This window comes from Amblyomma mixtum, chromosome 5 (assembly GCF_055824585.1).
Source record: "Amblyomma mixtum isolate Tamu chromosome 5, ASM5582458v1, whole genome shotgun sequence".
Classification (NCBI taxonomy): Eukaryota; Metazoa; Arthropoda; class Arachnida; order Ixodida; family Ixodidae; genus Amblyomma; species Amblyomma mixtum.
Genome location: NC_143016.1, coordinates 129,339,108 through 129,366,784, shown reverse-complemented (window position 1 = coordinate 129,366,784; position 27,677 = coordinate 129,339,108). Strand labels below are relative to the sequence as shown.

The 27,677-nt window shown below is 47.7% G+C and overlaps 1 protein-coding gene across 4 annotated transcripts in view; it reads right to left on the bottom strand.

The window, feature by feature from the left end:
* CASK (peripheral plasma membrane protein CASK) overlaps positions 1 to 27,677 on the bottom strand; it is a 629,306-nt gene that overhangs the window by 247,742 nt on the left and 353,887 nt on the right. The gene's annotated exons all lie outside the window — the stretch shown is intronic.

The window sequence follows — 27,677 nt, the reverse complement described above, 5'->3', positions numbered from 1 at the left end:
CAGATGGGGCTGCGGCGACGACAAGAAACGCGCAGTGCAACGAGGACTGGTGGGCGATCCAGTGTTTAGGGCAGCAACAGCGACGAAAGCACAGCAGCACGGCGCGCAGTCGAGATTGATGATGCTTACGTGGCACAACTTGTCGCGCAATTAAGACGGAGGGAGGGTCAAGAAAGAAAGATAAAAAAAATAAACGACACGACGGGACCTGTGACGGGGGAAGGGGGGAGGATGGCCGCGGGGAGCAATGACGCCAAAGAATGACGGTAATAATGATCCCTCGTAGCGACGACGCTAGAGCGATCAAGGAACGGGACACGGGTCTCTGCTTCGACCACACTCTCCCCTTTCCTGTCTCTTTCTTAATTCATCTCGCCATTTTTTTTTTGTACACGGCGGTATATACACACACACACACAAACATCCGCGGATCTCGTTCTTTAATTAAGGCCCGGCTGTACGCATATCTCTCCAGTGCCGGGGGTTCGCGAAACGAGTCACTTCCACTCCCTGCCACCCTTCCTATTCGCCGCGCCTTGTGTGTTCCTTGTTTTTATTTTTTTTTTCATCACGAGTCGTGCCCTTTCATTTATTAATTAAAAGCTGGCGGGATGAGAGGAAGGAGGAAAGAGAGGGGAGGACAGAAGTGTGTACGAGAAAGCGAGGGAGAGAGAGAGAACGAGATAATCTGATTCAAATTTCGTTCTCGGAAGGGAGCTTACCCCAGACCATCTGTTCTAATTATTAAATTCGATCGCGACGCGACAAAAACGGAGAGCCGTGAAAAGTGTAACAAAAAATTAAAATCGCGAGACGAATACGAGCGTCTTCAGAACAGTAGAAAATTTGGAGAAAGGGGAGAGAATGAGTTCGGGGAAGAAGGATACTAGAGCATGTATATATATGTGTGTGTGTATTATGTCCGCGCTCTTATATCGCTACTCGCGAAGCAGTTTCTCAGCGGCTCTATACGAAATTATTCTGATTATCGCGGCCGGCCACCACGACAACAAAAGAAGGAGCGCGACGGGCCGGGAACAGAAGAGACCAGAGCGAGGGGCTTGTTTAATGAGAATCGGGAAATGTCCAGCGGGCATAACTTTATTTCGGAGACGGGCGAATCAGCGTAATCAGCGCAATCTTCGGAGCTAACTGCGTTAGGCAAGACCCTTTTCCCTTTTGTAAACTTCCCCTCTCCCTGTCTCCTCTGCCTTTCAGCCTCTCTCTCTTGTGTTTCTAGCCCGCTGTCGTCATCTCGTTACGCCTGCCGCTCCGTATCACCCAAGACCGTCCTTTAACGCGACCAGCGGAGTGTGTTAGACGAGGACGACTGCTGTGGTGAAGCCTGAAAGAGCAGGGCTCCATGACCGGCGGAACGGCGCTCCAGGGTTTTCTTCGCCTCGAACGGTGGTGGCAGTTTTGCGCTAAACGACGCTCGAATGCTAGACGGGCGACCATTTGTTTGGTGTTGAGTGATGTGCCCGTCTTGCTTTCCGGCAAGCCGCACAAGCTTTCATTCGCTTCTTTGGGGGAACAAGCATTGCCACGTGGCCGTAACGCCTGGCACATATATGGAAGATGTCATGGACAGCAAAAGGGCAGTCTGCCGTGGCACTTGACCTCTTTATTTGGCGAATTTGTGTCCAAAAGGAGTTGAATAGAGAAGACAGGGAATAAAAGAGAACATTAGAATGATTATCGCATTTGGCTGAGCCCAATTCAAAGACGACAGCGAAATTTTGAGATAAAGTGCCTAAAATACTGATGAAAGTCTCAAACATCCCACAGAATGCAACGCGTATCACGACTGTTCCAGAATGTTATGTTCGCGACTAACGTAGCAAAATGATAAGGCGAAGAGCCGGCCAACCAAAAACACGAGAAAACTATAACAGCAATCCTTCGCAGCGATATTTACGATATACTTTCTCGACTACAGAACTCGAGCTGAGTCGTAGCGAGACGTGTTTTGGTGTTCTGAGAAAAAAAAAAAATTGCCAGCAGCTTCCTAATGCGCATGTGATACCCTGCTGCTGCATGGTTTAAATACCTGCGTTAAAGGACTGTAAAAATGTCATATGCCGAAACATTACCACGCATCAGTGATGAAAGCGTCACGAAGCCTTGGACGTAATGCTCCTCGATGCCGACAGTGTCGCAGAAGAAAACACTCTCATTATCTCTGGGCAATGCAAGTGTAATGGGTAGTACAGTACATGCATCTGAGCAACACAGATTGATAAAATGTACGCCTTCACCAGGATGAGCAAGTTGCGGCACTGGATTCTGCACAACGCAGTACCGTAGCCAAACATGCAAAAAAGTTCAAGCGAAAAAAAAATAACAACGCTTATGCTACGCTGCTTAAGTTTCGGAATTCAGCGAGAGTTAGCGTAATCGTTCTGTGTTTGAGCACCTTTGCCCCTTCCAGCCTTTCTTTTCTCCGTTCTTTCACGGTAAGATCGAGGTGGTCATCAATTTCGCTCCTGCGCAGATGCCAACAGAGCGTGACAACGAAGGTTGCACGACGCACCAGGCCAACAGCATCTAGAAACGTAGAAGGCCTAAGCACTCCTCCTGTGACGTCACCGCACCTTGTCCGGTTTAGAATGTCATGCCATGAATTAAGGCTACGCAGTACAGGAAGCCACGTTCGTTTGAACCAGTTTGCGAGACGATAACGCCGCGTCCACTCCTCGCGGCCATTGTTTCTTGAGTCATCATCAGCCTCACGACGCCCACTGTAGGACAAAGGCTTCGCCCACACCTATTCAATTAGCCCTGTTCTGTGTCAGCAGCGACCACCTATCCCGGCAAACTTCTTAATCTCATCGGCCCACCTAACTTTCTGCCGCCCCCTGCTACGCTTGCCTGCTCTTGGAATCCAGTCCGTTGCACTTAAAGGGCAACTGCAGCACTTTTTTGAGAATTTCGCAAAATTCAAGGATTCAAATCTATATAGGCTGTAGGTAAAGCATGCCAAGTGTTTGTGCACTAGCATTTAAAACAGTGACGTAATCGACGATTGAATTTTGCGCTTCTCCTCAATGCACCGGAGGAGTGCGGGGAAACTCAGCGTGACGTCACGGAAGGTATGATTTCAAATTACCGCTGTCGTCAGCCACACCCTGCCCTGACTCGTTATACGCTGCCAAACAACTCTTGTCAGGGTTTGCCTACGGTGGCGTTGGTTGTTTTCCTTCAGAGCAGGCGTTTATGCGTTGGAAATGTTCCGATACCTTCGATGACGTCATCATGCGCCCCCCACTTGGCGTTGTGCGCTGCGGAGAAGCTTGAAGGGCGTCCGGATTTTATTCGGCGACTACTTCACTATTTCAATTGCTAGCCCAAAAAGACTTCGCATGGTTTACCTTTAAGTTTCACACATTCGACCCTCTTAAGCTCGTTGATTTCTAAAACCTATGCAGTTTCCCTTTAAGGACCATCAGTTATCTTGCCTTCGCATTACATGCCCCACCCGAGCCTATTTCTTCCTCTTGATTTAAACTAGGGTGTCATTAACCCGCGTTTGTTCCCTCACCCACTGTGCCCTCTTCCTGCCTCTTAACGTTGCACCTCTCATTTTTCTTTCCATAGCTCGCTGCGCTGTCGTAAAGTTGAACCCTTTTCGTAAGCCTCCACGTTTCTGCCCCATAGGTGAGCACTGGTAAGACACAGCGGTTATATACTTTTCTCAGAGTGTCACGCAGAGAGACAGGATCTCGCCAATGCTTTCTACCGCCTGTTTACAGGAGGTATTCAGAGGCCTAGATCGGCAGCAGTTGGGGATAAGAGTTAACGAAGAATACGTAAGTAATCTGCGATTCACTGATGACATTGTCTTGCTAAGCCACTGAAGAGATGAACTGCAAGACATGGTCAATGTTAGACAGGCAGATCAGAACGGTGGGGCTAAAAATTAGCAAGCAGAAAGTCAAAGTAATGTTCAACCGTCTCGGAAGAGAACAGCAGTTCTTGAATCATGTCGCCTAAAATTATGGCACCCAGGCAGGAGCGCGTGATCGCGGTGGTCACCTCACCGCGGGTGAAGAGCTAGGCGGCAGTAAGAAACAGGCCCCACTGGAGCGGAGAGGTTCCTTCTTTAACCTAACTTTACATTCTGTTGAAGGATAAGAACGAGTCAATGATTCAACGGTGATGTCGCAACGTGGAAAAAAAAAGGAAGCGACGTTTGGAACCGCTAAGGGTCTCTGTTGCCTCGGCACAAGAAGCAATTGACCGCTACAAGGCGCACTGGCGTATTGAGTTGGAATTGTTTTCAGCTCGTTAAAGTTACAGCCTACAAGATCACAGCGTAAACATTTGATGTCTTTCGCACGGAACCCTCTCAAGGCTATACTGGGTCAAAGTAAAAAGTTGTAGAATAGCGCCTTCACTACAGAAAGCGTATAGCAGCAAAAGAAAAGAGAGAAAAAAACAACTGATCTAATAAAGAACTGACGACGAGGCATTCGTGGAAGAAAAGCGCTGGTCTTTTCAACGGCCTCGTCATACAACGCAGTCCGTCGTGCCTCGGCTCAAAAACAGCGACGTTAACGGCGATTCGAAAGCATTTCTCCCGTCTCTTTAACACTCTGTTCTTTCCATTCTCTCGCGTAAGCGTTCTGCTGAAAGTAAGACATTTAGTTTGCGAATGGCGGTGCGCGCTGCCTAGATGGCCATAAAGTTAGTCGAAGCGTTTTACGCGTCCGACGACACTGCCTCGTGTGGCATAAACAAATTTGTTAAGCAAGGCTGGACAAAAGTTAGACTTACGAAGAAAGAAAGGAAACAAAAAAATGCCAACCCGACATCGTTGCGAAGTGCAAGGACTCTCGAGTTCATTCCTTTTATGACCTGCCATTTCGCTTTCTCAACAGCATTAAACTGCGCCATTCGGTGCGTACAAAGTGCGGAAAATTAGCGCGTTGCGTTTGCGTTGTGACCGTTCGTGCCCAAGTGCTAGCCGCTGCAGTGCGCATGCGCTGTTCCTGTCAAGAATGAGCCTTTCTCTCGAGCGGAGTGCGCCAGTAGAGAACATTTCGCAACGTCGTCACGGTGTAAGTGTTTGCCTTTATAGCAGGCACCCGCATTTTGCAGCGTTCGTGCGAAAGCCTTCAGCAGTAGTGGCCCGTTGCTTCACTATTCGCCTCCTATGAAACACGTGAGTTGTTAAGCCCCCAATGCAGCCGAGTACCCACCATTTTCAAGTGGGTACAAACATTCGTCATGCCTGCGTGGTGTTCTGCATATCTGGGGTGAAATGCGCGAAAAAAAAAATTGGTCCTTAACCCCAGCTCCAGCAGACCACAAACACGTTAGCCGGTGCCCTCTTTGCCATGGCTATATGGCTCTCTTGGGCCACTAGCGTCGTAAAATAATCATCGTCATCAAAAGTCTCACACTATATACTGGACGCCCCGACTTGAAGCCCAAAACCATAAACTTGCCGAACATCTGTAGGCACTTGCGCCCAAATATGCTGGAGATTTAGTGAGGCTCCAACCAATTGTTCCAGCGAGAGCACTTAGCATCGACCTCAGCTTGGTAGAGTCTGCGTGGAAGCTTCTAAGCGTCACGGTTCATCTCAAGGAAGCGTTACGCAGACTTTCGCAGGTATTTCCTGTTGTTTCTCTCAAAGAACTTGCAAAGAAATAAAACAGTTCAGTAGTGGAAGCTAGGAGGCGAGCGGCTGCAATTTTCTCGGGCCATTTAGTATTTCCAACAAAGATGCAGAAAAGCTAAGCTTGGACAGACGTTCTCGTTCTTTCTATTTCATTCAGTTTTTTTTTCCTCCGCCATGACAACAAACTCCGCCACTAACGGGAGCGTGGCGTCATTTGAAGTAATTATTAAGGCTGCACATAATAAAAAAGATAATATAATTAGAAAATCGTTAGTATATTAATCCGATGTTATGTTTTATTAAGTAGATATATATTCAGGAAACATATACATCCCTTTCCAGAGCCGGCTGATCTTTTGAGTAATCAAGGCGCTGCAGAAAGGAAAGTATGGCTTGACCATGAGTCCACAAGGAATTGGCGTTACTATTTTCAGACAAGCGAAACAAACATTTCACATTGTTCCTATTCCTAGAAGGAGCACCGAACTCAACCGCCTACGTTCCCGCTTCACATCTTTTCACCAACAGCGCTTTGGAGACATTGAAGACGATAATAACCAGTTATAGTTCGGCGATAACTAACGAGGAACGAAATTAGATTCAACGAGATTAATAGACACCGCCACGTATGACACCTATTATGCATAAAACTAAAAGAGCTATAGTAAGTGTGTCTCGACGTTCTCCAGCCGTTTCTCTAATTCCGGTTTCTCGCATAGCTTGCCCAGCGATGCTAAACTGGTAATCATTTTTTTTTTCTCTCTATTTAGAATGAAGATTCTTTCGCTGCCTTGGCAGTTCTTGAGGGAGCGCTGAAACAGAGCGCCACTAAGAGAATGAAAACAACGCGAGTATGAGGCGAAGGATGACTTTTTGTGAAGTTTATTATCCCCCACTTCCGTTCCTAATGAGACGAACAGTGAGGGCCGCAGGGAAAACGCTGCGTGGGCGGCCGATGGATGACAAAAAGAAAAAAAAATGGGGGGAAACGAGCGTCCGGCTGAATTATGTTCTCCCTAAGGAATCCATTTGTCCGGCCGCTCGGAGGAGCGGTGAAATTAATGAAGGAAATTCGGCGTCCGATATATCGCTCCGTCAAAACTAAGTCGTCCGCCCGCTCGCCCGTGCCAGCGCGCCGAGCCTTGGCTTCGCTGCGGAGGTCGCGCACTTTGCCGGTGCGTGTGAAAAATGGCCCCGCGTCGAGAAAGAAGATGAAAAAAAAGAGAGAGAGAGGATGAGAGACGTAGAGAAAAAAAAGATCGAAATCGAGGGGCGCTCGGGGGAGACAGCAAAGGAATAGTGAAGCAACGAATGAAGGTGACGAATAGGATTTTAGCTGCCGAGTGTTTCGGCCCCATCATCGATCAAATGCGAACAATAAAAGTAAAAGCGGCCGCATTGTGCGACAAGGTTTCAAAGGAAAAGTTTCATTTTGCAGCGTGTGCCTTTTGAGCCAGGTCCATGAATTTGCTTCTGATTTGTATAGCGTATCTTCACAGCGTCGAATGCATGGTATATGAACGCAGCTGCGCAGGCAAACGCGGTTTTACCGAAAGAACCAAAGACGATATCCTCAAAACTTGTCTTGCGTAAGAACTGGCTTATGATTTGTCTTGTAAACCCTCTGGTTGGTTTGTCGCTTCACCGGCTGTCGATGTTCGCCGTTACTTACTCGCATGCTATAGTCTGATGCAACTGAGGAACGAAGCTCTATTTCCCCGTCAAAGGATTACATTCCATCCGATGGCGTCGGCTGATTCTCATAAGCCTGCTAGCGTAGTGATGCAGGGAGTGGCAGATGAAGGGGCCTCCATGGTCGGGGATAGTCCCCTCCCTGAACTGCGACGCTAGCAGGCTTATGAGAGTCGGCCGACGCCATCGGATGGAATGGAATCCTTTGACGGGGAAACAGAGCTTCGTTCCTCAGTTGCATACGAATATAGCCAGGTAGCGCTCTGACGTCAGAGAAATTTTGCGAACCAAAGGCCAAAGGTTCTCACTCAGACGAAATCGTTTTTCTATTTCGCGAGGAGGACATTCGGGCCAAGACAATGCAACAGTCCTTGATTTATTTCCGATTTTCTGGTAGGCCGAGGACCCGATGATCTTACAAGCCACAATCTCGATGCCCAAATAGATGGGGGTCCAAACGTCCTAGGCCACGACAACGATGCTTGCCGATTTTCCAAAATCGCATTCACGGATGAAGCACTGTTCTTAATTATAGAGCAACTGGCCAGTCGGTGGTCTAGTTAATAAAGTTTAATTTAAATTAAACTGCTCTGACTCGCCAGAAACTCTGCTGACGTGGTCCAAGATTAATTTCAAAACTTCTTTATTAATGAATAAGGATGGTAAGTACGTAATTTGGTGTTATCAGCCAAGCTATGATGAAAAATAACAGTTATGCCACGCTGATGCTGCGCCCTTTCTCTCATTTTCCCTCTCTCTTTCAGACAGCAGTTGTGCCGACGTTAACGAAACTGTGTGTGGTGGAAGTGCATCACAAAGCGCGTAGATCAAAGAAGCCTCATAAGCTGCCCTTGGAGCGTTTCACAAATCTTAATCAGCGCGTGTGATTCGAGAGGACGACAGAAAGTCGCAGGAATGCTCTCCGTAGCAGCAAAGTACGGAGCGGCATGCTAATGTATCGTGGGTAGTTTAAGCTATTCAAGCTATCCTGACTTCATTATAACGGTAGGCAACTTCAAACACCATTATGACGCAGCGTGACCGCAACTGAAGTCAACCTGGATTCCATATTCCATACCCGCGCTTATATTGGGAACGTGTCACCCGTGAAAAGGCCACTGAGGATGGGCAGCATGCTCGCGTCTTTAGCGCAGCAGGGTGTCACACACGAACGTAGCTCCGAAAAAAATGAGCCGACGCTGAGGCAGTGATCGAATTTCGAGCGTTAACCCCTGACATGGGTGGCCTGTTCGAAATCCTGCCGCGAGCTAGCTCTAATTTAACTAGTAAGTTTATGCTTTAGGAAATGCTGAATCGTGTGACACCAACCATAACATTGTGCAGTAAACGATTGGCCTACAAAATTACACGAATGTTGGAACTAAGTGGTCCGACTTCGATGCCTGCCAGACAGGGATAGACATTTCATCGACATCAGGGATCGACATCGACATACATTGTGTCGATATTTATTACCGGCATCGCGCTGCTGCCTATTGTTATTTTATTCCATTACGTGACCATCTCGCTTACCATGTCAACCACTGGGTTACGGTCAGCGTTATAACGCATAACGCTGAGACCCTACACGCGAGAAGTAGAGCCTAACCCTCTAAAAATATTAGTTCGAAGCAGGACCTATATGAAGGCTGGCTCAGTTCACGCGACGAACGACCAGTGTTTAGCACTTTTCTTCTGTGGTCTCGTGCGCACGAACTTTCCTAGTTTTCTGTTAGCACATTACCCAGCCCGACAACGCGTTTTCTGTATAAAGAGGGGTTGGTTGGTTGGTTGGTTTTTGAGGAAAGGAAATGGCGCAGTAACTGTCTCACATATCTCGGCGGACACCTGAACCGCGCCGTAAGGGAAGGGAGGAAGGTGGGAGTGAAAGAAGAAAGAGAGAAAGAGGTGCCGTAGTGGAGGTCTCCGGAATAATTTCGACCACCTGGGGATCTTTAACGTGCACTGACATCGCACAGCACACGGGCGCCTCTTGCGTTTCGCCTCCATCGAAGCGCGGCCGCCGCGGTCGGGTTCGAACCCGGGTACTCCGGCTCGGTAGACGAGCGCCTTACCACTGAGCCACCGCGGCGGGTTTCGAAACGAAACATGGGTGCAGTGCTTCATTCACGCGTAAAGAAAGGGGGTTAGGCTGCACCACTCGTTTAAGGTGGGTTTCCTGGACGTCACACTGAGGCTCCAAAGGGAGCTTTATAGTCTAGGCTCTAAACCCCAACAGGCCTGTATGCGAGTAAAAAGGGAGTAATTAACTGTCTTCTAGCACGCAAATTTTTAAGGCGAAAGCCTTTAATGCCTCATACTGTCGTGACCAAGACGTGTTAGCAAATGTGTCCGCGTTTCGGATGCATGCATTATATGGGCATGTGCCAATCAACAGCCAATCGATACTTAATCGGGTGCAATCGAAAGTCATCGGAACATAATAAAAAGCGATGTCATGATTATATCATTGTACTTAATGACTAAATGACTACTGGGTGATTAGTAGTAGTTAAGGAGTGGCATGTGGGACAGTGCACTGTGCCTGTACCTTAACTAACACTAATCAGTGTACTAGTTAAGGTCCCGTTAACTATTACTAACCATACATTAACTAGAATCACGAAATGTGCAAGTCTTGCTTAACTATCTTTAACTATCATTCATAATTAGACGTTTCTAGACGTTTCATAGACATTGTGTCGAACATTCTAGAGAGTTCCATCACTTGACAGGTGAGTGACAGGACATGATGGATGGCATCAGAACAATGTAAAGACCAATTAGCCTAATTAACATTTGTAGTCAGACCAGATAAATAAATAAAACCGAGTAGGAAATTCGTCGAGTTGGGGTTGGTTGGTTGGTTGCGACTGAGAGAAGGATGAAAAGGAAAAATGCACGGGCCTGCCAACTGGCTCAAGCCAAGCCATCACCGCTGCCACGTGCAGATAGAAGAGAGTTGAAAGATAAGAGGACAGAATAAAGGAGAGAGTAAAGACGCGCGTCGCAACAACCGCGTCCGCCGAAACGGACGCTGGCTGAAAAAACATACACGGCCGCAGCCCGAAGGCTGCAAACCGAATGCCTCCCTCTCCTCCTCATTCGCAAAGTCTTTCGAGGGATCTTCGGCATTCCATACAGAGGGTCTGCGGAGTGCGAGACGAGCACGCTAACCACTCCACCATGCCAGCTCGATGGTTTGGAATGAACAAAGGCGCGTGTAGCTAATGCGCTAATGCGGCGTCTTCGTTCACTCCCATCTTCCTCCCTTCCCTGACGGCGAGGTTCAGGTGTCCACCGAGATATGCGAGAGAGATACATTTCCTTTCCTCAAAACCAATTTACCGTCGAGGAAAGCGTAGCGCCGAATGAGCGATGGCGTTCTGTGGACTCCCTGGCAGCTTTGCAAGACGCTGTCGCGTTCCACTCTTAGAGGCGAAACTCGACATAACCACACATCAGTGACACAAGCAGCTACACTGCGCTTAAAGGCTTGGGCCTCACCGCAATTTAGGTCAACAAAGTGCCTTTCTAAATTTTTTATAAAAGAGAGTGCGCTAGAGGACAGCTTACTCTTTATTTTAGAGCTTAACAGATGGCAGTAAAAAAAAATTCAGGGGGGCACGTTGTTGACCTAAACTGCGGTGAGGCGAAAGCCTTAAGCGCAGTGTTGCTGCTTGTGTCACTGATGTGTTAAGATGTTAAGCTTCGCCTCTAAGAGTGGAACACGACAGCGTCTTGAAACGCTGCCAAGGAGTCCATAGAATGGCATCGCCCGTTCGGTTCTACGCCTTGCTCGACGGTAAATTGTTTTTTGAGGGAAGGAAATGTATCTGTCTCGCATACCTCGGTGCACGCCTGAACCTCACTGTAATGGGAAGGGAGGAAGATGGGAGTGAACGAAGACACCGTATTCACTAGACGCGCCTTTGTTCATCCCAAACCATCGAGCTGGCATGGCTGTCCGTTTCCTACTTGTTCGTTTTTCTCCTGAGTTCCTTTTTTTAGTGTCGAGGAAAAAGTTGTATAAGGATTTGATTAGTATGCTCTTCCCTCCGCCTATGTACCGCTCTCTATATTTTCGTTTACCTGGGCATGACGTACTCAAAAGAGTACGTAAGATGCCAGTCTCGCCGTGTACAAAGACCTTTTTCTTTAAGTTATACACCGGTACGTTGCCCGTTAGAACATGGTTAGAGAAAAAGGGCATTTTTGTGTCTACCGTTAATTGCCGCCTTAGTGATGAACCAGAAACAATTGAGCATTGTTTCATCAGTTGCAAAGATGCAGTACTCTTCTGGGATATCCTGCAACGCACATTTAAGAAAAGAATTCATCTGACTCCACATTCTGTTCGCTATCTCACTGCGCTGCCATTTGTTGATGAACCCCTGGACATGTTCTTTCTGATTGGACTGAACAGCCTCTGGAAAACCCGCATGATGGACAGACACTGTGAGCCTGTTGTGTCTACAAAGGATCACTTCAGTCGAATGGTTGTTCATCTAAGAGACGTGTATGCCCAGACTGAGTACGAACCGGAGTGGCACTCACTATTAGTGATGTGCTCTGCATTGCCCCTTTTCTAGTGCATGGTCTTTTCAATATGTATTGTTTAACACTGTTTTCATAATTGCTTGTATATAGTTCCTGAACATTACATCACTGTAATAAATACCATGTTGAAGAAAAAAAAAGCTGGCATGGCGGAGTGGTTAGCATGCTCGTCTCGCACTCCGGAGACCGGGGTTCGATTCCCGAACTCGACCAATTTCCTACTCGGTTTTATTTATTTATCTGGCCTGACTGGAACTTTTTCTTAGGCTAATTGGGCAATTCAGCAATTAACTAAACTCACTCCCACTTACTCGGGGCATCACTATACGATCCCTTTAATTGGTGCATGGTTACTAGCCAAAGTGCAATTGGCCCCGTTTGAATTTCGCGCATTGTGACGTCATGACCGTTTCGACCAATTGAAAAGCGTGACATTTCTGTCGACAACCCCTGCTTACAACGATGAGGCATTAAAGGCTTCCGCCTTAATAGGGGGCACGCCGCCTAGCTGGATTTCGCGCAGTATAAACTATTGTAACGCTAAACGCGCACTATGCGAAAGCTGTGTGTTATGGGGCTGGGCAATGCTGCAGACAACGCTGATTCCAAATCCAGAAAGTATATCGTCCAAACTTAGTACTGAAAAGGCAAGGCTGTCGTATGCCTTCTCTGCGTCAAATGCCAGCGCGAATAAGCGAGCAGTTTAATAGAGAGAAGCATTTTATGGTGCGCGCTCAGCGCTGCAACTGCCTATTTGCCATTGCGCAAATTCTGCAGCCTACCCGCTATGTTCATGCGCACGCAGGACCTGCAATGAACCCTCAGGAAAAGGGTCTGGCGGATTCTAATCGGGCAATCATTTTGAGTGGAGAACTTCTATACTGCTGTGAGTGACGTAAACTCACAGAATATACGTGACGCGCCTCCCCACTCGTCTGAAAATGCCGAGTGCAAGTCATTCGTTGTCTAGATGCGTAACAGAAGCATGCGAAACTCCAAAGAATGCTCACAAATGTGAAACGCCGGCCCTTGCTTGCTAAAGCATTTCTTGATATGACTGGTGGACCACAGCAGGGCAGGAAATGGTGGGGGGGGAGGGGGGGAGGGGGGGTTGGTGCAAGCAGACGAAGCCATCTTGTATCACCTTCTAGCCCTCACGTCCCCCGCCTCCAAAACGTATATAGGTATATACACAGAGTTGGCAGTAGATTGCATAACTTCAATTATAGAGATCAATTTGGAAGGAATAACATGCTTGGCCTCTCTAGGTCAGTTATTTGTTTTGGTCATTGCTGCATAATGTGTGCTACACTGTGTTTTAATTTACATGCATGCAACGTGCGTGACATTCCTCTTGACATCAAATCCGTATACGTTGAACAAAAAGTCACGACACATCAATATAAAAATCGCTATTGTGTCAAGCAGTGAAGGGAAGCAATGGAGGTTTTCTTATCGATCAATTTCGGCTCCTACGGATACTGTGAGCATCAACTCCAGATAAACAAAAACAACCACAAGTGACCCAGGGCGACATCATCGACACCGGAACAAACCTTCATCGTTCTTTTCGCTGACATTGACGGAACACCGGGCTTTGCGAGTTTGTCGTGGCCAAACAATGCAGCGCGTGTGACCTCGAAATAAAGAAAACCTCGAACGTAAACAAATATTTGTTTACCACTGCATACTTAACGCACGAAGCCACAACGGAGTCAAAACACTTACGCGCGCTTTGAAAGCGTGAGTGGAGTGGTGGCACATTATATGAAAACACTCCACTACGGTACAAGCTTCTCATTCACAGAGAGTGTCAGGGCTGACGTCGGCGCCAAAAGAAAACGACAGAGAATGAAAAGCGAAGCAAGAACGATGCGCTTTAATATAGGCGGTGAAAGCGAGCGTCACGTCAGAGTGGGCGAGATAAATTGGTGCCGAAAAAAGAGGCAGGCACGTGCCCGTACCATGCCATGCAAAACCGGGCTCTAGAGAGTCAAAATGAAGAAACACATAGAAGAAGAAACGAATAACTATAAATAAGAACTGAGGAGCACAAGCTCAAAAAAAGAATGAGGCAGAGTGCGTGACTTACGTGCGTCTGACTAAACTGACCTGTCAAAACTTTTAAGCGCCCGCTTTGACGTGGGGGCGCACACTCGAATTCGCTACACGGAGCTCTCGCATCAGTGCGCCACGAATATAGCTGGCTTGGTGAGCCCGCTTTTGCCAAACCTGTCACGAAACTTTCGCCCGCGCCTAAGGAGAGCAAGATCTCTATAGACGTTCGGTAAGGAGCTGCAGGAAACGGGATGACTGCGGCCGTAAGCACCGTGCGCCGGTTAGTTTTTTTTTTTCCTTTACAATATCTTTGTCGTATTTTACTGCATTTCCGTGAAGTTAGCAAGGAATGTTAGCGGAATGTTATGTTATAAGAAAAAAAATTAAGAAATATTGGCAGCTCCCGGATGGTACACTCACTTTATCCATGTGGATGAGACTGGCGCGATGCTTTTAGTTTTAATAAGGTCATCACGCCAGCTTTAGACTGATAATCACGCGTATGTAGCGCACGAGCCCTCGTATTTACTTCATAGGTTGTTTTAACAGGAGGCATATGCCAGCCTTTGTGACGTTTCCGGCCCTCGACCACGAAGCAAGCTCAAGGAGAAGCAGCAACTCCGCGACCTGCAGCGTGTGGGAAAATGTCGGAGACAACCCCCATATAAAAAAAGGGGAATACGTAGGAAGGTGTCTGGCAGCACCATCACTGTCGGGATTCAAATAAAAATTAAAATGAAGAAACTAGAAAGCTAACCGTCGTTTCAGTGCAGGACGTGCATTGTTCTGCTCGCCTTGCGATTGAGAGCAGCCTTACAAACAGGCCTTAACTAAATCCAACCAGGACCAAGCCCAGGCGATCAAGTGCTGCGAGAACTCCTACGGAGCGAGGGAAATAAGTAACAATACGAGAAACTTTTAAACGAAGGTTGGTTGGGATAAAGTTGTTGGGATCCTTTGTTTTTTGCTTACTTTGTGACCCAGAAACGCTGCAATGGCTGACTGGTGGATCCAAAGCACCTAAACGCACTCGCCACAGATACTACGTTATCGTCTTATAACGAAAAATTAAAGTAACGAGTTTTAAGTAACGGGTAAAGATGCTGCAAAACGTACGGCGTTATTCGTTTCACTGCAACTAAGCGTTTAAAAGTGGCGCCACGAGATGCCGCATTTACATGGGTCTCTATCGGTGCCTCTTCTTGACGTGACGTTGTCCGCCCGTCTGCTCGTGCTTGTAGTAGCGAGAAAGCTTCTAAATGAGTATTATCCTGCTACATGCTCTCAACTCGCATGTATGATGTCAGCGACCGAGACAGTTTGATGGCCTCGCGAAAAAAAAAAAAACAGGCACCGAACATTTTTATAATAATATGACGATGCGTTCCAGTTGGGCAACTAAGAAGGAAAAGAACGTCGAATTGAACCTTGTAATACGAGCGATAAGAGTGCAGAAGAGAATTATTTGCATTACTCACAATGATTCGCGCGCCGTTACCGCAGCAACCACACGAACCAGGAAGAACGTGTTTGGTCCCGACAGACGCATCTAGTAAACACTACGTCTGGAGATAGTGTATATCGACAATGAATGTATCAGAGTACATCCCCCCATCTACCCGCATCGACTAGACTGTTGGCCAGGGTTGCCACACTATGTCTGTGAGTACCGGTACACGCGAAACACAGCGCTGGCTAAGAAAAAGAAGAACGACGATGCGGCTGCGAAAGGACGATATATATACAAATTATTGATCAGTGTCCGCATATTTGTCAGCCATCTACGGACGCCCCGTGGAAGTGAGCGCAGTATCATAGAGTTGAATGAGTAGCGAACAAGCGAGAAGCCATCTCAGATGCGACGTCAAGCAAATACGCGATTGGCTTCTCGATATCTGGGAGTAATCTGTGCTCTGGTCGCGCTGGTCCTCATAGTGTCATAGCGTAGGAAATACGAGTACAGTACCCATTGCCGCTCTTGGCTTGCTACCCTGCTTACAGTGCATGAATCGAAAATGGTTATCGGGATACATATTTTACATCATCTTAGCATTCATAGAGTCTAATATCTGGCTTCGGAGTTTGGAGCTAATGACTGCGCATTATAGGTCTTTCTTCTTTTCTTGCGAAGATACAACAGCCTCCATTGCCTGTTACAAGCAATACAGTTTATCATTCTGCGACGGGCAATTATTGACGAGCTAATGAAACACGTTCCTTACATTAACGGCTCCAACTATTCGGTGTCATAACTGATCCTGTCGTTTAAATTTGTTCATTTTTCTTTCTCAGCCTTAATGTGGAAATAATTTAGGCTTTGGACGTACGAAAGCAGCAAAAACTAACTCGCCTGATCCCTTGAACGTGAACCTCATTCTTTATCTCGCGGACCACCACACTGAATTGCTGAGGGTAATGGCATAAAAGAGACACAATGAAGACGACGTCATCTAAGCGTCTCTGCAAGCTTTCAGACGCGTCTGTGAGAAAAGTAACGCTAGTAAAAAATAAACAAAAACAGGAATAAGCAGCCATTAGGGCGCAGTCAGTAATGACTTTGCAAGTCCCATTCCGCCTTTTCTGCAAAGACCAAGATGCGCGGAAGGAAGGACGAGTGAAAATACGCGAGCACGCGAAGCGAACCATCGCACGCGCCGGGCTTGCTCGCACGCCAGCACGCAAGCAAAGCACGTCGCTGGAGAACGCAAATGAAGCACGCGCGGCTCACACGCTAAGCCATCTAATCGCGGGCCAGAAGTTTGTTTCCATTAATGCGCTTTCCGAACACGCGTGCGAAGGAGCAGCTTAGCCAGCAGCGATGGGCCTTCACGCTGAATAAATGAAGCGAGCGCGCGCCTCGGTGTCCTGCGCTCAAAATGAGAAAAAAAAAAAATATTGTCTTCCGAGCCGGTACTTTAATTTTAACACATTTGTAACGACTACCGCAGGGCTAGGGCTAATAGTTATAAACGCACAAGCAAAATAACTAATACGCAAGTTCATGCCAGTTCTTAATCACGCCGTTGTACAGGCGCGGCCATAAGTAAACGCAGCACGCTATTGCGTTCGAAGTGCAATCACGCTTTCTTCATTGGTAATGAAGAAGCGTTGTTTGTCTACAAGAATGCCCAGCAACCTCCTCTACCAGCATGCGCGTACCACTGCTGGAAATTTCAATTAGGTGACGCGTGAAAAACATTAGAAGACAGTTGCGTGCTCCGTTTACTTTTGTCCGCGCCTGTACAGGTTAGGTGGGCGCAGACACAAGCCTCCGAGTTTAACGATACGTAGCGGACACAGCGTGACTTCCTATATCGCTAATTTCTTTCTCCAAAGACGGTAGATGGCGAATGCGTGCACGGTGCCATTCCAGTTACCGCAATATGGCGCCTCAGCCGTTACTTGCCTCGAAGCGTGTTTGGTAGACATCTGTTACTACGCGCAATAAGGCAGGTGCCTTGGTGCCACATTTATGAAATGGAACCACCAGTGCATCGCGCTCAGAAGCTGGCCGACATAGTTCCGTTCTTTGTCCATCTCTCGCCGCGCGCGTTAGCTGCTGTGGTCTCCAGCAATAGATAAGTGCGCGGCAGGTTCGTTTCCATCGCTCTGGAAGGAGGATTCGGCGTCAACGCTTGCACTTTATTTATTTCCTGAAAGGTCTCGGTTGAGACATTACATGAGGGAGTGGACGGTATCTGGCAAACAATGGCAAAAAATGTTAAGATGAAAGGTTGGCGATGCTCCGCTTGAATTCTAGTGGGTTGATGATAATGGCAACTTCGGTGGGCAGGGCATTCCAGTCTCGTGCAGTTCGCTGAAAAAATGACTGCTGAAATGTCACAGTATGGGCTTGTAGGGGATACACTGCATTACTGTGGCTGAACCGGGTGATGCGGTGGGCTCTTTTTATGTAGGGGTTATCAAAAGGCAAAGAATGGAAAAATTTATGAAAACGGTTAAGACGTGCTATCCTACGGCGCGAGGCTAAGGGGCGGTAAGTTGATTCGAGCTTTTAGTGCTGAGATGCTTGAGTGGTATGAATAATTAGATAGAATGAATCGTGTTGCGCGGTTCTGAACCAATTCGAGGGCGTTAGTAAGGTTATTGTGGTGCGGATCAAAAATAGCGTTAGCATACTCAAGCTTGGGTCGCACAAAGGTTTGAAAAGCTACCTGCCGTAACATCGACCTTTTCTCCTTAGTTGACCTTCTTTTTTCTGATTAATTCCCCATTTTCCTCAATTTACACAACCTGCACAGGAAAAAAAAGAAAAGAAAACGAACACTTCACCGGTCATTGCTTCCTTGCTCGCAAACGCGCGCCCTGTTTATAAGGCGCCGTAGACGAGGGATCGCGGAGTTATTCCGACCATCTGTGATCTTTCAACGAGCACAAAAAAAAATTACCGACGATTACGTTACTTCCTAATGCGAAATTTGAGCTCAGCAAATAAGCTGTTTCACCTTTTCGATAGATTGAGGCAAAGAAATCGAGCAACACATGCATGCGCTATCACAGAATTTTTTTTTTTCACACGTATTCGCAATTTCGGCTCGGGCGGTGCACATATACAGATCCGCCGCCACCGATCTGGCTCTCTGATTGCCACCGCACAGGGGTTGCATTGGAGGAGGAGCGAAGAAAGGTTCGAGCCGGCGCTTTGACAACCGGAGACTCGCAGGAACAGGGGGGAGGGGGGCGGCGTGTACACCCAGCGGCAAACGATGGGGGCAGAAGCGCGCGCAGCAAGCGGACAACACGATAAAGGGAGGAGGGAAGAGATAGCAGCGACTGACTGATGCCGCTGACGCCGATAGCGCTGGGGGGATGAAAGGGGGCGGAACTGGTTACGAGGCCGACGCCGACGACGACGCGAAACCCAGGAACGGACGCCAAAGAGCTGCGCTCTAATATCAGCACACGAGGTTTCTCACAGCTCACTCCGCTCAAACGTGGCCGCCGCCGCAGTCGGGAGCCGAACCGGCGAACGGAGACTTAGCTGTGAAGCGTAAACGTCGCTGAGCCTATACTGCGGCGACTAGACAACGTCTCTTGAATGAGCTCGCGCACCATGTTAGCGGCGCCTTTGTTCCAGCTTGATTTCAACGTCTGGACACCGGTATCAACGAATCGGACCGAAACAAAGGCTCTGTTTCAGCCCTTGGCGAAAGCTGTTCTTACAGAGCCTGGAAAGACGTAAGAAGCTCGAAGAAAAGGGAGCAAAACTCGAAGCGAGCCACCGGTCCCTGCCGACAATGCGTCCCGCCACCGGCAACACACAGCGCTGGCACCGAGCCTGTCACGGTTGCGCGCGCCGCTGAATAGGCGACAGAATTGGTGAATTCGGTTCCACTGGGCCGTTTTGCCGCTGTCACTAACGCCGGCTGGCGCAGACAGTCTTCCGGACAGCGAGCACGCAGGAAAAATTCGCGGGTATCGAGCGTTTAGGCAGCGTTAGTATTCCGCTGCGTTTTTCTGCGCTGTGTTTTCAGAACAACCACCATTTGCGCGGTCTCTAGCCGGAAAAGGGCTCAGAGAGAATTTACACACCACTGGAGTTTAACCGTTCGAAAGGAAGTCGGTTGCACAAGAACACAGAGGCTGATCGATTTGCACCAACCTTAAAAAATTCCGACACCTTCAATTCGTCATGCACTTTTAAAGGATAAGAAGTCACGTTCGGGCTAGTTGCCCAACGGTCATATCGAATGTGCGGCGCGAAGTACACAGGGACGAGATACAAACAATGGCAGGGACTGGCGCCTGTGTATACAAATATATGTAAGCGCCAGTCCATGTCTTCCTTTTCCCGAGTCCAATATTTCGAACTGCGCAGGACATATTACTGTTAATAATTTCGTAGAATTAAAAGCTTAATCGGTAAAAAAAAAAATGCGTTGTCGGTCATACAATTTCCAGGACCGGATGTGACGTCAACAGGTCAGAAGTGGGAATTACACGTTTCTATGTGCCTTCATTGCGTTCTTGTCGCCACCTCTGGTCATCATCGGGGAAAGATCTAAGCACCAGCTAGATGACCCGAAGAGATGTCTGGTTGTATGCAAAGAAACGCGTAGGGGTCGCAAATACGACCACGAAAGAATGACACAAAGCTCGATGTGAAGGCAGCAACAGCTTCTACTGGTACGCACTGCCAACACAGAATGTAATTAGCTGTCCCTCTGAATTTCTTGTCATACCATCTCCGAGTCTCCGCGGTGCCTGCTCCGCGGCGCTGTGTTACTTGCTTTTTCGTTGGGCTTTCTTCTTTCGCTCTGCTATAGTATCAAAAATTGAAACCAACCCACCAACTTTTCCGTCTTCCAGGAGTGTTCTAGTGTTCTTGGCCTTCACCTGCTGAACCCAAGGATGCGGGACCGAATTCTGACCCCTGAAACCCCGTTTCGACGGATGCATCATCATCATCATCATCATCATCATCATCATCAACCTGCCTACGCCAACTGCAGGACAAAGGCCTGCCCCGTGTCTCTCACATTAACCGTGTCCTTTGCCAGCTGTGGCCACCATATCCCCGCAAACTTCTTAATCTCATCCGCCCACCTAACTTGCTGCCACCACCTGCTATGCTTGCCTTCTATTGGAATGCAATTCGTTACTCTTAAGGCAGTACGCAATAACTGCCGTGCGCTGTGCGATGACAGCGCGCCTTCAAGAAGCCCGAGTGGTCGCATTACTCAGGAGCCTTCCACTACTGCTTCTCTCGCAGCCCACATGCAGCTTGGGATTGTAAAAGTCTCATTGCAACATCACACCAACTCCAACCTCCCGCTTCATTATTTCAACGTTCCTGACACAGACCAGTTGCAAGAGACTGAAGACGAGCGCCTTCCTGTTAACACCCTAATATAAATCGACACGCCTGTCGACACAAGACTAACAAGAGAAGCGTAATGCAATTTCCAAGTTTGCTCGTCACGTCGCAATACGCCGCAGTGGGCGCATGATAAACGCACTCCGTGCGTAAGCATGCTTCTCCAGTTCGGCCTTCATGCTGAATAATGGCGCCGGCGAGTCCGTTCGGCGTCTGGCCTGCATTCTGATGCCCAGAGGCAGAGCTTACTTGACTAATGAGTAACACTCCAAACACGCAGCGCGCGTAACAGGTTGTTTGTACTGTCACGCACAGTGCTGCTAATCAGAGCAGCTGAAAGAGAACTGCAACGGCGTGCACAGCGAGCGTGATGGCTTTCGGCAAACTAATGAACGCTAATCGCATAACGTCAGTAGCAGCGTGAGAAGCCCATCGGCACAGCCCTCTGCTTTCAAGAAAGAAACGTGCTGGTTTAATAAGTAGCTCCTGGCAAACTCCGCCACCTGCGTATTCGCACGAGAATACAACGTTTCGCAAAAGGGAAGCATGAACGGACCATTGACATAGATTCACCTGGGGTCCGATGCTGTCATTAAAGAAATAAACTACTTAGTGCCCATGCCTCATTATGAAAGGCGCAGATGATTAAAGTGACATGAAGTCATGCCTGTGCACAGCATCTGCACAAACATCACCCTTCTTTCTGTTGCAACAATTCAGACAAAACTGAAATGCTTACACTCCTGGTCCATTTTCTTTTGTGTGGTTGCGCAAGCGGAACACAGGTAATGGCAAGCATCAACACTACCGCTTGCATCGTGCCATTAATATGAGCGTTTTGGAGAAGTGACACATTTTAGTTACGTTATTTACAAGCTAGTCGATTGCATAGCATATAAATAACTAACTTAAGCGTGTTATTTCATGAACACACTAAACTGTGTTCCGGCAATTTTCCCACGCTCTCTGACCGTTCTCATAGAAAAAAATGCTTCAGATGACCAAAAAATTTAAAAAGAAGGACGGGTTTAAAAAGCTGCAAGTCACTCTCAGTGTATAGCCTCGTTACTGCTTACTGCACCATTAATAGTACGACCGTACTGAGGCTTGCGTTTTGAAGTGATTGGATGTCTCACGATATACGGCCCCGATTATGTTAGAACGCAGCGGTGAGCCCCATTATTTCGATGGAGGTTATCAATGCGTGGTTCTTCCGCACAATTTAGTTCGGACTACTTCGTGAAGCGAGCTTCTGGCAGATCTTGACTGTTGCAGGCCGTAAAAGGCGCGACAGTAAATATGCCGAAGTTTTCCACCAGAAGGACAGTTCTAATCTGGAATAATTGATTTCAGCTCCTTGCAAATTCCAGCAAAACGAAAGCCATATTCGACACAGGTAGTTTTCCACTTTACCTTGGGCAGCCCAGGACCAATCGAGAAATCTGCGTTTTCTGTACAACTTGCTAGCGACGGAAGGATTGTGCAACTCGAGCTCCGCAGAACAAGAATAGAGATTAATGTCTCAGAGATTAACGCCGCAGCAACCTCAGATTTTTATTCTAGCATAATCAATTGGCATTTTTGGCGAGTTAATAACACATGACTTTTATAATAGCGCAACACCTTACAACGATGTCTAGCCATACGTCTAGCCATAGTTAGCCATACGTCTCTCGCAACGAGAGCTTCATCGTCGTGTTTTTTATGTTGTTATTTTTGTAGTGTTTATGTTGCACGTTGCGTGCCCTGCATGGGCAAGCACTGCAACGAAGTTAGCCTCCAGCAGAAAAGTAATGCTTTCCGGCTGCGTCTTTTAAATCTCCTGCGCTTATTAACCTCGGGCAAACTTTCAAGAAAGGACGGCAGCTCTGCCTTAAGTTTAAAAGATACGGTAAGCACTCGAAGAGAAGAGAGGTAGAGGAAAGGTAGGGAGGTTAGAAAACGGTAAACATGAAGCTTCAGAAAACAACTGATAGAAATGGGGGCCACTTTGACGATCGAAAGCAGAGCAGTGTTGTTAGTTTTGAGGAACACCTTTCTGTCAGACACCACATCATCATTGTCATCAGTAGAGGCCGGATTTTTAGGCACTAAAGAGTACGTTTTAGGCGCCATAAATAGGCGGTTAAAACTGCATTTTAGGCACCTAACGGAGAAAAATAGGCACTATAAACTTTATCAAAAGTGCACACAGTTCCGAACTTCAGCGCGCAATATCTGCCGTAAAATAAAACAAAAACACAGAAAGAATGATTTGGGACCTTAAGCAGGGTGCAAACATTAGAAGCCGTTTTTTTTAAGGCTGTCGCGCAACTTTTCGTACAATACACATGCTTCAGCAGAGCAAAAGGGACGGTTACCAACCCTTTTAAAACACTTTGTTATACCTCGAAACAACCAATTCGCTTGTCGTGTACAAAAGTAAAAGCAATGAACACCTTAACAGGAGGCCATGTATTTAGAAATTGATAGAAAAATTGTCAATTCAAAGCATCTGACAAATGAGTTCAGTCTTCGCTCACACAGGAATTGAACTTATTTATTGCAGGCATACACGATGCTTCAACATTAATAAATATGTTGTCATTTGTAGCGCCATCTGGTCAACAACCACTTTAACAGCCAAAGTCATGAACAAGCTGCCACGATAAAATGGCAGAAATTAGGAAAAAGCTTGCTGCACCTACGCAGCCGCCGTCGGTGCAGTGTTCACCACAGCCAACTGACAAGGTCATTTAATGTTGCCACGTGTGTGTTTTACTCAAAACCGAAATGGATGCGAAAGCAAACGGAATCTGAAAGCAAAACCACAGCGTATTTCAGGCCCCTTTTCTGTAAAATAGGGCATTTTAGGCACCGACGTCGGAAATAGGCATTTATAGGCACTGACACCCAAAATAGGCATTAATAGGCACTATAAAAAGAGTATTAAACATATTTTCAACACCTAATTCGTGCTTATATGTAAAAATGGTGCGCCTACGAAGCGTTGAAAAAAATAGGCAGTTGCCTAAAATCCGACATCTAGTCATCAGTCTAACTTCTTCCCTTCGGACAAAGACCGCTTCCGTATCACTCTAATCAACCCTGTCTTGTGCTAGCTGCAACCATTTTTTCCCCGCAAGCTTCCAGTTCTCATCCGCCTATCTGACTCCATTCTCCCCGCTGCTACGCTTGCCTCCTCTTCGAGCTCTTACCCAAAGGGCTCATCGGTCATCTTCTCATGCGATTTCATCTTGATTTCAGCTAGGGTATTATTAACTTTCGCTTGTCCCGTCCCCCCCCCCCCCCCCCGCCCCCCCACACCCACCTCCTACTCTGCTCTCTCTCTCTATCTTGAAGTTGCTCAAACCGCTGTTGTGTATGTGAACCTCACGTTTGTACGGCATCTGCAATCCTCTTAATCAATATTAGCAAGAGAAAAATGAGCAATAATGCTGTTGGGCAACTAGAGTAAGCAGTGTTGGCATCGTCACAACTTAAAATATCGTCCCTCGCGATGTGCCCTTATTTGTTTTCAGAGCTTTCTAAACTCAGTCCCCAGGGTCATTTGGGAAAAACATCGTTTCCTTAACGACAGTAACTTTGTTTTCCTGTTGCGTCTGGGCTACACAACTGGACAGTACAGAAAGATCCTTCTCTTTCTTCCGCTTTGATCTTATTTTTCTCCGTTGGACACAGTGTACTTGCAACCTTGTTTATTTCAACACGACGCGGCGGGCTTACGTGCCTTCCAAGCTGCGGCACCGTCGAGTAAGCCTAACCACTATGGGAGCCCGACGAAGCAAGACGATGCTTTACAAGTTTCGTGCAGCACTGGAGAAGTAAACAGTGGAGTAAGTTGCGACTGCTCCACCAAGTCAGACGCACTACTCCCACACTGCGGGAAATTTATGGAGACGAAACTGTCTCTACGTGGTTCCCCTTAATTAGGCGTTAAGAAAGGACGACTTCGCATTGTTGTACACCATCGTACAGTGGCATCCTGTTTGCATTCGGCTCAAAAATAATCGCGGTAGTAGCGATGGTGACAGTTGAGAAAGCGTTAGCTACGCACGCAACGGAAAACGGACTTCGTGCAGGCTGGCGACAACCCAAGAAGTCAAGTGGTACAAGCCTAGTAAGAATACGGGGAAACATTTTGAGACCAGTAAGCTCCCAGGTGATCATTTTTTTTTACATGCCACCACAAGCAGACACTGATGTCTTGGTTCTGACACGACGTAATGCTCCGCTAAGCACGGTGGCCATTTCAGCAGCTCAGACAGATGTAGAAGCAACGCAAGTTTCCAGCAGACAAAATAAAACCGATTGGAATTCAAAAATAACGAACTCAGAGAAAGGAAAAAAATCCAGCCAATGTCCTTTTCAACGTATGAAGGTAACTAAGAGCGATTATATGGATGCGGAACTAAAATTGTGTTTTATTACAAAAGCCACTTATTAGCCAGTATATACCTTATACTGGTCGTAGAAAGAGCAATAGGCCTTTTCTGCATCATAAAACAGATTTCGGTTTGGTTTAGTTTGGTTTATGGGGTTTAACGTCCCAAAGCGACTGAGGCTATGAGAGACGCCGTAGTGGAGGGCTCCGGAAATTTCGACCACCTGGGGTTCTTTAACAGCGCACTGACATCGCACAGTACACGGGCCTCTAGAATTTCACCTCCACCGAAATCCGACCGCCGCGGCCGGGATCGAACCCGCGTCTTTCGGGTCAGCAGCCGAGCACCATAACCACTGAGCACCGCGGCGGCAAAACACATTTCGTGACTTCTCATTCCATCTGTACCGCTTTTCATAAGTCTCGTTTTTTCTTCGCTATGTTCTAAGTGTGAAGGCCTGAGGTGTAAACAATAGCCCTTCATCGAAGGTTCCCGAGTAATAAACGTACGGGAGCGATGCAGGTATGACAGATCGGACAGCTCCCAAACACGCGACCAAGACCTTCCCTGCTCGACCGAACCGGCGCTTCGCCTTCGCCGACCCTGCATAGAATTAGCGGAGCAGGCCGCGCCGCGCTGTGCTCAAGGGTCCAGGAAGGCCCCGGAGGAAGAGGCGGCGATAATCAGGCAAGCGTGAGATGAAGAGCGGCGCTTGTGTCGTTCGGAACGATCACGTCGCCGCCGCGCAGACTCCGAGCGAAGGGGACGGCCGCCGCTGAGCCAGAAAATGGGGGAAGAGCAGCGGGAAAAAGAGAAGACGCCAAGAACGAGTTGACACAAGCAATCAGGGTAGGCCGAGCGAACGTGCGCGGATCAGAGCGGAGCGACGCAGTGAAGCGCTCATTAGCCGAAAGAGGCGAGAAAAGAGATAGACACAATGAAAACGGGATGGAAAGGAGAAAGGATAAAGGGCAGCGCTCGTCACATTCGCGTACCGTCAGTCCGTGAGCCAGCTGCTCCCCACTTGCCCATTGGATCGATACGGCGGTTCAGTATTCGCAGGTTAAGATCGGTGCTTTCATTCATTCAGCCTCGATTACCCCAACGAATTTGATAAACCACGAAGCAAGGACATTGGCGTCCTCGTTGGCGTTCTCAGACTCATTAATTGATAGCTCGCGCACCTTGCGGTCGGTGCTGAATCTTTAACCTCACTCCCTCACTCACTCGCTCACTCGCTCACTCGCTCAACCAGTCACTCAACCAGTCACTCAACCAGTCACTCAACCACTCACTCACTCACTCACTCATCACTCACTCACTCACTCACTCACTCACTCACTCACTCACTCACTCACTCACTCAACTCACTCAACTCACTCAACTCACTCAACTCACTCAACTCACTCACTCACTCACTCACTCACTCACTCACTCACTCACTCACTCACTCACTCACTCACTCACTCACTCAACTCACTCACTCACTCACTCACTCACTCACTCACTCACTCACTCACTCACTCACTCAAAATTACTCAATAATCACTCTCACCTCAAAAATCACTTTCAGAAATCACTTCGTAATGTATGAGTGGCATCCTTCAGCAAGATGTTAGCGTGCGCTTTTTATTGCATTTATTTAATCGTAAGGGTGCCTTCTTACGAATAAGAATAGGCTTCGCTGGGACGAATGTTAAGTATGTGTTGTTGAAATGTTAGGCCAAAGGACGAATGGGATATCAGATGGTTTGAATCTTGACCTTCGATTGCGACATCTTACGGACACTGTTTGGGATGGTGATGACATCATTATTATGCTTTGAAACTGCGCTCGATGATCTGAAATACGTTTGTGCGGGACCTCAGGTGTGTAAATAGCGGCGTCGTTTAATTTCCTTGGAAGGAACAATAAACAAAATCTCAGAGTATGCCGAGCTCGTGGTGATTTAGGTCACTGCTGTTCCCGTCTGCGGCGACCGTCGATGAAGCTGCAATGCGAAAGTGCACGAGGAGTGATTATAAAAAAGGACATCGGCCAAGGTACTGCTTAACACGAAGTGCAATGTACGAAAATTCCGGAAGTGTGTTCTCTCACATACAATATTGGCCAAGACAAGCTGGCCGACAATGCGTTTACAGGTTGAAAAAAACCAAGGATCATTTTTTCTTTCATTCTTCCAAAAAAAAAAAAAACGTTTGATATATTCTACCCACCTGTAAAGAACTCCGCCATCTCGTCTTGGGCACCGTTGCTGTGTGGCTAAGCGCATTTGCGGAATCTTGCATGTCCCGAAAAGCAGCCCCCCCCCCCCCCCCCCCCCCCCCCCAGAGCCGCGCCCGCTACCTTTTGCTTTTGCGAGCTTGCTGTTCGTTAGCGCACTTTTATTCAGCGGTGGCTCCGTCGCCGGTTCGCCAACGCTCAGGGCGGGAGGCTAGGCTGAACGGACGCTTGCCTCTTACGCTCGCGATCCTCCCGAACATTTCAAGTGGCGACTATGTTCAGTTCCACGGCGTA